We start from the raw sequence: 12,186 nt of genomic DNA, 5'->3' as shown, positions 1-12,186 counted from the left end.
GCAGAGGACCATTTGACCCATTTGCAGGAAACGTTCAAAATTTTGAGGAAATACAACATGAAACTCAATCCCAAAAAATATGCTTTCGGGGTCGGTTCGTGCAAGTTTCTCGGCTTCATGGTGTCACATCGGAGAATAGAGATTAACCCCGATAAAATCAAGGCCATCGAAGACATCGTCGTTGTGAACAGAGTGAAGGCCGTACAAAGGCTAACGGGTCGGATTGCAGCCCTAGGCCGGTTCATTTCAAGATCATCTGACCGAAGTCACAAATTTTTCTCTCTACTCAAAAAGAAGAACGATTTTGCTTGGACCCCGGAGTGCCAACAAGCATTAGAGGAACTAAAGCGATATCTATCAAGCCCACCACTACTTCACACTCCAAAAACAGATGAAAAACTTTGTTTGTACTTGGCAGTATCGGAAGTCCCCGTAAGCGGTGTCCTAGTTCGAGAAGAGCAAGGTACGCAATTCCCCGTTTATTATATGAGTCGAACCTTAGGAGAAGCGAAAACTAGATATCCGCTCCTAGAAAAATTGGCACTTGCACTGATAAGCGCCTCTAGAAAGTTAAGGCCGTACTTTCAATGTCATCTCATATGCGTGTTAACCACTTACCCGCTTCATAATATTTTGCACAAACCCGAGTTATCAGGCCAAATGGGCCGTTGAACTCAGTGGGTACGATATCGAATATCAACCCCGTATGGCCACCAAGTCTCAAATTTTAGCAGACTTCGTAGCCGATTTCACGCCAACCCTCGTACCCGAAGTCGAAAAACAACTCTTGTTGAAATCAGGTACATCATCGGGGGTATGGATCCTTTTTACGGACGGGGCTTCGAAAGTGAAAGGGTTCGGGTTGGGCATAGTTTTGAAACCACCCACGGGTAACACTATTAGGCAATCTATTAAAACTATCAGGTTGACTAACAACGAGGCCGAGTATGAAGCCATGATTGCAGGTCTCGAGCTAGCTAGAAGCTTGGGAGCAGAAGTCATTGAAGCCAATTGCGACTCTTTGCTAGTGGTGAGTCAAGTAAACAAAACCTTCGAAGTTCGAGAAGGTAGAATGCAAAGGTATTTAGACAAACTGCTTGTCACTTTGCACCATTTCAAACAATGGACTTTACGGCATGTTCCACGGGAACAGAATAATAAGGCCGATGCGCTTGCGAATTTGGGGTCGTCGGTCGAGGTAGATGACTTGGGCTCGGGGAATGTTGTTCAACTTTCAAGATCGGTAATCGAAGAAGGTCACATCGAGATAAATTCTACAAGCTTAACCTGGGATTGGAGAAACAAGTATATTGAATACTTGAAGAGCAGAAAACTCCCATCGGACCCTAAAGATTCTAGAACCCTACGGACTAAAGCTGCTCGATTCACGTTGGCTTCGGACGGAACGTTGTACCGAAGAACATTCTATGGACCGTTGGCAGTATGCTTGGGTCCGAGAGATACCGATTACATACTACGGGAAGTGCACGAGGGTACTTGCGGGAATCACTCTGGAGCCAATACATTAGTTCGAAAAATAATTAGAGCAGGGTATTATTGGATCGATATGGGCAAAGATGCTAAGGAATTTGTTCGTAAATGTGACAAATCAACCCGGAGAGCAACTCCACTCAGTCATATCCTCATGGCCGTTCATGAAGTGGGGAAGGGATATTGTCGTCCCTCTACCATCGACCCCAGGTAAAGCCAAATTTATTTTATTTATGACTGACTATTTTTCTAAATGGGTTGAAGCGCAAGCGTTCGAGAAAATAAGAGAGAAAGAAGTTATAGACTTTATTTGGGATCATATCATATGACGATTCGGGATACCCACCGAAATAGTGTATAATAATGGAAAACAATTCGTTGGCAGCAAAGTAACAAGATTCCTCGAAGACCACAAAATAAGAAGGATACTATCGATGCTATACCACCTCAGTTGGAATGGACAGGCAGAATCAATGAACAAAACTATCATTCAAAACTTAAAGAAGAGGTTGAACGATGCTAAAGGAAAATGGAGAGAAACCCTGCCCGAAGTCCTTTGGGCATATCGGACGACGTCAAAATCCAGTGCGGGGGCGACCCCATTCTCCTTCGTATATGGGTCTGAAGCATTGATACCAATCAAAGTTGGTAAACCCAGTGCCAGATTTTGATTCGCGATGGAAGAATCAAATAACGAGGTTATGAATACCAGCCTCAAACTATCGAACGAAAGACGAGAAGCTGCTCTCGTCCAATTGGCCGCCCAAAGCAGCGAATCGAAAGATATTATAATCGAAGAACCAAGCTCCGCCATTTCAAGCCTGGGGACTTAGTGTTAAGAAAAATTACCATCAATACCCAAAATCCGAACGAAGGAAAACTAGGACCGAATTGGGAAGGACCATATCAGGTGCTCGAGAACATCGGAAAGGGATCGTACAGGCTCGGCATTATAAATGGCAAAGAGCTATCAAGCAGCTGGAATGTATCACATCTAAAACGGTACTACTGCTAAGGTATGACATTTCTATATTCGTTTATATTTCAAAATTGACCCCTGCAGAAGTCCGAACAAGGGCTAAGATGGATCTTTCGCTTGAAAGCACGCGTTGCACTCATTTTCCCTTAGACCAGTTTTATCCCAAATGGGTTTTTTGGCAAGGTTTTAAATGAGGCAACCATTGATCGTGTTGCATTTACAACAATATCCAAGGCCTCGTAAGAGAGTTATTTCACAACAACAGGGTTCCAATAGGAAATATTGTAAGAGCCAAATGGTCGAAACGAACCATGCTCATATAGATTGGCCCGAACCCAGACGTGTAATAACGTGCGATGAAAGTTCTCTTCTTTATCGGCATCTTATATCCAAGGAAAATTCCTCTATTTTGAGATTTATTATGCAAACAGAATCAAGTTAAATTTGACCATCACGCCCACGGGCTACATTACCTCAAGTTCAAATCATTCACTCGACGACTAAAGCCTACGGGCTACTTTTATTTCGAGTTCGAGCAATCACTCACTCGACCATCACGCCCACGGGCTACATTACCTAGAGTTCGAATCATTCACTCGACGAATACAGCCTACGGGCTACTTTTATTTCGAGTTCGAGCAATCACTCACTCGACCATCACGCCCACGGGCTACATTACCTCGAGTACGAATCATTCACTCGACGACTAAAGCCTACGGGATACTTTTATTTTGAGTTCAAGCAATCACTCACTCGACCATCATGCCCACGGGCTATATTACCTCGAGTTCGAATCATTTACTAGACGACTAAAGCCTACGGGCTACTTTTATTTCGAGTTCGAGCAATCACTCACTAGACCATCATGCCCACGGGCTACATTACCTCGAGTTCAAATCATTCACTTGACGACTAAAGCCTACGGCCTACTTTTATTTCGAGTTTAAACAATCACTCTCTCGACCATCACACCCTCGGGCTACATTACTTCGAGTTCGAATCATTCACTCGACGATTAAAGCCTATGGGCTACTTTCACTTCAAGTTCAAGCAAAGCACAACTCAACTATTACGCCTACGGATTATATTTCTTCAAGATCGAATCACTAACTCAACTAGTAAGCCCAAGGGCTACGTCACTTCGAACGAATAAATAATAGAGACTACAAAGTCCAAGTTTGATTGAATTGTTAAGATCCTTGTGAAAATATTTGTAAAGGCACGCATAAAGTCTGCACAAATTGGCCAAAGTTGTCAATATACAAAAATTTCTACATGATTACAAACATAACTATAGACTAATCTTCCTGATCACCCTCGGATCCGCTCTTGCTACCGTCTTCGTCATCATCATCGCCATCAAAAACCAAGGCTTCAGCTTCAGCTTCGAGCTCTTTAGCCTTTTTTATTTCTTCAGTAAGGTCGAGACCCCGAACATATATCTCCTCGAGGGTCTCCCTCCGAGACCTACATTTGGTAAGTTCGGCAATCCAGTGTGCTCGGGTGTCGGCAGTATCCATCGCCTCTCGTGCCTCAATCTGAGCAGCCTCGGCATCAGCCCGATACACGGCAATGGATTTATCCACCAAGATTTTAGACGACTCAACCTCGGCAAGCTAGGCTTCAAGCTCCTCGATCCTCTTGGCTTGAGCCGAACTCTTTTGCTTAACGTTTCAAAGCTGGACATCGGCCGATAATAAGTTGGTCAAAATGGTCTCTTTTTCCGCAGCCAGGCGATCGATAGTCTCCTTCCACCGATTATATTCGGCTTTGATCTGATCGACTTCTTCCCGAAGTGACCCGATCATTTCAACCTTTTGTTGCAGCTGAGACAATGAAGGGTTAACTTCCACAGTCGAGTCAAACCCATACTTTAACAGAACGAGGCTCACCTGCTTGTCAAGTTCGGCCTCTTCTTCGTGAGCCTTAGCCAAATCCACTTGAAGGTCCTTTATAGCCTCGTCCTTTTGGTTGCAAAGAAGCCGCAAGGCGTCTCTCTCCCCGAGACCTTCTGAAGCTCGACCTCACACTGGCCAAGGTCGACCCGAAATCTACTAATGGCCTGCACAATAGGGAAAGAACACAAGTTAAATTCGGGAAAAGAACAAAGAAACCAAGTATAGTAAAATCATTACCCGAGTAATGAAATGTTGGGCCTCTTCCAGTAGAAGAGAAGCGTCCCCGATATCGGAAGCATCACCGACTTCGGTAAAGCAATCCCGAAAGGGATCCCCTGCACTAGAGCCTCCGCCCATATCGGGGGTCTTCAATTCTCGAGCTTCCTTTAACGCCTCCTCAGAAAAGGTGGGAAGAGAAGGCGAATGACCCACTGTCATAGTCCCAAGTGAATCACTCGGGGCGTTCCGATCAAGACTCGGGATCCCAGAATCAACCCCGACCGGTACAGCTGCGATCGATTCATGAGCTTCGCTGACCTTGATAGCTCTAGCAGATCGGGACACCAAGGCCGAGGCACCTCCTTCTTCCTCTTCTTCTTCTTCCTCTTCTTCTTCTTCTCTCAGTCGTTGGACCGAGTCAATCGAAAGGGAAATTGCTTTCCTCCTCACCCTTCGAGTTTCGGGCTTGGGGCCCTCTGATTGAGAGGCAGATTTGCGTTTCTTTTCTTTCCCCGGTTTCGGGACTGGGGACTTGGTTCCTTCTTCACCGCTCGAAGGCCTCAAAACGGCATCCTTGGTTACGCCTGAATGAAAGGAAATTGGTAACGAATGGAACACAAAGAGCGCTTCGAAGGAAACGAGAAGTAAAACCTTACCATAGTTCTTGGCTTCCCATCTGCCTTTAGCCAAATCACGCCAAGCGCGTTCGGCATAAGAGGAAGTCGAGGCTAACTTCCAAACCCAATCCTCGAGGTCGGGCACCGCTTGTGGCATCCAAGGGGCAGCTGTATATTAGGAAGAAACATCAAAAAAAAATCTTATTTATGAAAACAACTTACAATCGAAATTCCATTCCTCGGGGAATGGCATCTTCTCTTCCGGAATAAGGTCACAGGTCCTCACCCGGATGTAACGCCCCATCCAACCCTGATCCTTGTCTTCGTCGATGCTCGACATCAAAGCCTTCGATGCCCGACGATGAAGCCTGATTAATCCTCGAAAGATTTGAGGCCGATACAACCGAATGAGGTAATTCAAGGTAAAATCCAGCCCCTCGGCTTTGGTGGAGAAGAAGCGAAGTAGGATTACTATACGCCACACAGAGGGATGAATCTAACCAAGGGTGGCCTGATATCTCTTGCAAAAATCGATGATCACCGGGTCGACCGGACCTAATGTGAAGGGATAAGTGTAAACACTTAAAAACCCCTCCACATGGGTGACGACACTCTCTTCGGGGGATGGAATTTGCAACACAACCTCGGAACCCCAGTTACAGTCTTTTCTAATGGCCTCGAAATGACCCTCCGTTATAGAGCACATATACATCGACACGCGCTCGCATCGACTCGGGACGGATGAAGGATTCTCAACCTTAAAATCGATCTTTAGAATACACGGGCCGAGGATATAGTCATAGGTGGACGGCTCCGCCGGCGCCTTGTCGTCGGACGGCCGTGAAGAAGAAGCTTTCTCCTTCTGAAGCACAGTTTTCGAAGTCTTGGCCATTGATATGGGAGGAAGAAAGAAAAAGAAAAATGAAAAATTGACGGCACGAAAACTCTGGTAGCAACAAGAAAGGAAGAAAAGATGAGAAAATTTGGGGGAGTGAATGCGTGAAAGAAGTAAATGATAGATGGAAGAGCTATTTATAGGCTCGCATCGTGACGGTTCAATATCACAGGTGGCCGATCGCCATCTGACAAGCATTAAATACCTTGAAAGGCTGAATCGATAGGACAGCTATCACATACGTCATGATCGATCCCTGTGAAAACGTCGGCTTATGGCCCGATCGAACCACCAAAAATCACGTCGATTCTCACCACATCCTTCGTGAGAAACAAGGGGACTATCTGTATACGGTCGAAATAGATTTCGGCCTTCCTATGTTCGATCGAGTTCTAGTGTTAAAAAGTCGGAATTAGATTTTTGGGAGTGAGCTCCGAAGTCGGTACTAACGAGCCTCGAGCCCGAAGGTCGATCGAGGAGTCGGCTCGATAACCCTATCGAGCCCGTGGCTGAATCGATCCGCAAGGCACTACTTCGAAGTCGGAAATGCGCGACGCCCATCTCGAAGGTCGGATTCGAGCCAAGACCGAAAGGCCAAACCTAGTAACAAACTCGAGTCAGTATCGAGCTCACAGACAAGAGTCGTTGCGATCGCACCAAGAGAGAGAATCTTGGCGGGAATCAAGGAAGAGACAAGTCATCATGGGCCTTCCGCTATATATTTTATTTTATTATTTTTTGTAATAACCCTCTTCTATAAAAGGGGGAATCCTTGTAAGCTAATGGGCAGAGACAAAAAAATAAATCACTTCTCAGATTGAAAGATATCTCTTTGTGTTTGCTTTACTTTATCTCATTTATTTTTATTGCCCACTATTTGCATTCTCATAGTCAAGAATATACATATCTCCATTTCTCTACACGATTTATATCGAATTGTATCGCATATCCTTAGAACCACATACAAAATCTAACGTTATCCGATTTTTCCGGTAAACACTGTGCAGACTCTTAAAGCGTTAAAACTCTCTTTATTATTGGAATCGTTTATGAAAACTAATTTAATTTGAATCGTTTGTTTGGTTGGTCGAAGGAGGAGTTGTTAAAATAGTAGTATATCTAACGCAATGATAATATGTGTCAAAAAAAATATTTACCTTAGGCCTAATTTAAGTACCCCAAAAACTAGCCCACAAGTTAAGACAAGTCATTGATAGTATAGAAAATATTTACACAATTGATATATCTAACTTAATTTTTTTAATTTGGAACCGATAAAAAGAAAAAAAATGAGAACATATATAAGAGATTCAAACATGATCAAGAGGAGCTTATCATCAAAATCAAAACCATGTATTGATATGTTGGGCTTAATTTAGCTAGACGTTAGCTTCCTATATTATCGATCGGGTCAATTGTAGTGTAGAATAATAAGTAAGCTATGACACCTGATGAAGTCCCATTTACAACTTACTTAGCTAATACGGAGTAAGTAACATCTGACCCTTTTCAAATAAGTTTTTACAAAAAGGAAGAAAAGAAAAGCACTTGGACGTTTATCACCTGCTTAAGTTATCTTTAGTTAAGTAAATCAATTAGCATATGTCATCATTTAAATAACCCCAACGGCCAATCAAGGCAAAGTACTTATTCCTAATAACTCTTAGTTCAAGATAGTATGCAACTGCGGAAGAATTACCAGAGAACTCGTGCTAATAATTTTTACTTATAACATCTGTAATATCCTATGTCGTTCTTAATTAAAATCTTAATAACTTGATTAATCAGTCTACAAGTACTAGTCCAACAACGTTTTTAACCGAAACAATTACCCAGATTTCTACATGTATGCTTCAAAACGAAGTACAAAAAAATAGAGTACTAAAGTGAGTACCTTTTCCCCCTTTTTGAGGACTTACTCCTTGACAAAAGGAAATTAACAGTTGATTTAAACACACAGACCCACCTCCTAGCAATAACGGGAGAAAGAAATAGCTAAAAATAAAATATTAAGATTATGATATATCTGCTTTTTTAAAATTAAAAAAACATCTATGATATCCTTGATTAGTAGGGGAAGGAAAGGTATGGGGGGGGGGGGGGATTTTTAGTGTAATTCTAATCTTTAATTGAATACATGAATAAAGAAATTGAACTCATTCAACTGTAGCTCAAATTTCTTCGATTCTCATAAAACAAAATTATTGATCAGTAGTAATATTTCCTTTATATTAGTCCTCAAATGAGAATATGCGTGATGTTGTATTTATAACTCACATATGGCGATTGGAATTTTAAAAACTCTTCAATAGTAAGTTATACTCTTATGATTTGGCTTAAAAATTGGATATTTCGATATACTTCACCTAGCAGGATTTAGTACAGTCACAATCAAGTAAAAGTGGGAAGTCTTTTTTTTCTCCTTTATTCTTAATTTATTTATAGTATACCTATATGTTATGGCACAGATTCAGGTGAAACTCTAGTGCCGTGATTTATGTTTATTAAGCTACAGTATACAATACAGATAAGGCTTTGGAATTTTATGGCGTGAAAATAAATAGTCATACCTGAAGAGTAGCTTTCGTCTACGTGCATGATATTCGTTACATTTATGAATGTTGTTTTTCTAACACGGACAAGGAAGTGATATCTGCACTTGTACTTCTTGATATCAACATGGACTATTTCGTACAACTTAAACATCTGAAGATCAATGCATTAATGAGAAGATTAATTTTATAATGTAATATAGCTGGTACTATATACCAAATTAATTTCTCTAGAACACTTTATTAATTAGTGACAGCTTGAGAAGCTATTCATAGAAAATATCACTTTGGAACACAAACTAATTTTCTACACAATGTAATAAATCATGATCGTTTATAAGAGTCTCCCTTGTCTAGTTAATCATAAAAAGTCAAGTAATTTATTTTCTTAGAAAATTAATTTTTTGAATTTAAAATCTCCGCTAATAAAACTTCCTTTTCTGGATAAACCTAGCTAATCACAAGAACTTCTTTCATCCTAAGTCAATACTCACTAATATCCCGCTGAATCAGGCGTGAATAGGTTCCTTTTAATTTATACATATATTTTTAATAGGTGGCAGATTATTGAAGTTAATGGATTAGTTTATGGGAAAGGAAACTGGAAATGGGAACAGTGACAAATGGGCAAATCCAAAAGGAGGTGGTCGTTATGTTAGTTGGGAATATTAACTATCTTTTCAATTTTTACATTATCCATAGCATGTAAAAGTCCACTACTGTGTTGGTGCCTCCCAACTGTAAAACAAATTACACAGAGGATCTAATCCATTTCTAGACTCCTCTTTTGTCTGCTAGCTTTCTCCACTTTCATCATCAACTTTTCTCTCTCTCTCTCTTCTTCTTTTGAAAATTATACATGGCGTAGTTTCTTAAGAGCGCGAATAAAGATTCATTATAGTTATTGAAAACAAAAGAAAATTACATAAAAGGTGTATGAATAATATTAAATGGCGTGAGACCTCTAAAGAAAATTGTACAAACTATAATATCACACTATCTCAGGGTCGGCAAGAGGGTAAGGCTGCTCAAACCATTGACTTGGGCCCCAAATTCTAGAGGGTCTCAAAAATATTATACTATATTGTTATGTATTATATATCTTATGCGATTACTCTTAATAGACCAAATTTTAATATTTGTTTATTTGGTTAAGAATGTACAAATGAGTGAGTAAAGAGCAATAAATCTCCGTCTTGTTAGTAGCATATTTATTTTCCTCTTTTGTTCTAATTTTTCCTCCTTTTACATGACTTGAAATTTCTCTTTCCAATTTCAAACTCTGTTTCTTTGATTTAGCTACTTTCTCATATTTAATTGACTCATTGATTAGAACATAAACTCTTTTGTGTCTAACTGTTACATGAATTTTGTGAAATAGGCCTCTTAATACAATTTGGCTTTAGGCCACCAACTTCGTTGAGCCGCCCCTGCACTATGTTAATTGGATTGGTTTAGCCCAACATAGTTTGATGAATCTTTTGGTTGCCATAGACAAGTTTTTTTTATTTCCTCAAATGTATTTACTTCATAATATTAGGGGTGGCAAACGGGCGGTTAGGTCGAATATGAGCATGTAAAAAATAGGTAATATAAAAAATGGATAAATTATTCGATCTAACCCATATTTAATACGGATAAAAAATGAGTTAATCGGCGGATAATATGGATTATCCATGGCTTCTTGAATATGATCATTTTTTGGGAGAATTCATATTGTCCCAAACTTGAGAAACCCTCAATTTGAGACTTTACAAATATAAAAGTTAAACTCATTAGTTATCCATGATTATTCATTTTTATTCATATTTGACCTATTTTTAAAAAGTTCACTATCCAAATTATTTTTTAATGGACAATATAGATGGATAACTATTTTCTTTTAACCATTTTGCCATCACTAATTCAGATAATATATTAAATATCTACTTGACAGTTACAAGTTAAAATGACTATTTATGCATTCCCCCTCCATAAAATTATGTGAACATACTAATTTTAAAATCTAGTAATTATTAGAAGATGGATTCCCATACTTTTCCGTTTGTCAAAAGAACTCTATAAATATATAAGATCTTCCAATTTGACAAGATATTGTATATAATAAATGTCAATATATATGCCCCACCTTAGTTCAAGATACTTTGTGTTTACAAGTCTCCATCTTCGTGGACCCAATATTCATTCAAATTCAAATTAATAGAAAGGACAAGGCAGAGCACTTTCCTTGACGTCGTTGCATCACTTGCGAGGAAAAGAATGAGGGGAAGACAGGGAAAATAAAAAAATTCAAACATAAATTTCAAAAACAATTTATCACCACCTTTTGTTGTTTTGTGTAATTAATATCACCCTCTTAAGCTACGAATATATATTTCCTTTTTCTCGAAGAATTGCGATATATTTCACTTAACGTAAAACATAAAAATATAAAAGATATTGTCGTTTCGGTAGGCCGGCAGGTCATAGTTCTATTCTTATTTTTTAAACTTTTTTTATCTGCATTTATTTAAAAATAATGTTTAACAGAACTGTAGATTAAACAGAAATTAGGCTCAAACACTACAAGTAGGAATTGTGTTCAATTCTAGATTCATGCATTTATTAATTTCTCCATTCATAAAGTATTCGAAACTTGTGGGACATTGAGAAATTTTAATGAAATCTATCACGAAATATACTTCTAACTTACCTCCTATATATGAAAGGTGAAGCTGTATATAATTAATTACTAAACCAAGTCCGCTTTCAGTAGAATTACAAAGTTTTAGTATTGAACAACTAGGAGCTTATTATTTATTTTACTTCTTGTCCCTTTATAGTAAATTTTCTCTCTTTTTGGAGTAATTATAATTTTTAAACCACAGAATAAGCGGGTCCATTATGGATAAAAATCAAAAATAATTTTATCTTGTTATTTCCTTTTATTTTCTCCCGTAGGTAGATATGAATAAGTAACGAGGTGGCAGTCACCGATTAAATGGACGGTGCTAACTGTAAAACTGCAAATAAGGAGTGTTTGCTTCCTCAACCAAATAATGATGAATGAAATAAATACTATTATGGGCTGTGGATTCACTCCCCAGCTACTTTACTTCTTTTCACATTTCCTCTCTTGTCAAGAACTCTATACTCTACTTGTAAGTTGACGAGAATAGCAAATTAAACTGTTATCAACGTTTTCTGTTATGTTCACGGTTTCAGAAAGTATTTACTTTCACTCGGCTTTTCCATAAATTAATTAACTAAACAATAACATACTTGAGTTCTCACACGGCTCTTTAAGGAAGGGATGATTTTTTCATATGATTTTGGACAATCAATCCTTACCCATTAATTTTGTTTATAAATTTTGGTTTTTTTCAATTATTTATTTATGTACTAAATGTTGTGATAAAAAGATTGGTGAATGGAAAATTGAGGGAAGAAAGTGGAGGGAAAGTGAGCTCCCTTTTGCTTTGAAAAGAGCAAAGTGTCTCTCACTAGTAGTGTAAAGAAAAGCGAATGTGCTTATATTAAGAAAAACACTTCTCTT

This window comes from Nicotiana tabacum, chromosome 17, assembly GCF_000715075.1.
Source record: "Nicotiana tabacum cultivar K326 chromosome 17, ASM71507v2, whole genome shotgun sequence".
NCBI lineage: Eukaryota > Viridiplantae > Streptophyta > Magnoliopsida > Solanales > Solanaceae > Nicotiana > Nicotiana tabacum.
The sequence above is the reverse complement of the archived record's forward strand: the minus strand, read 5'-3'. Positions refer to the sequence as shown.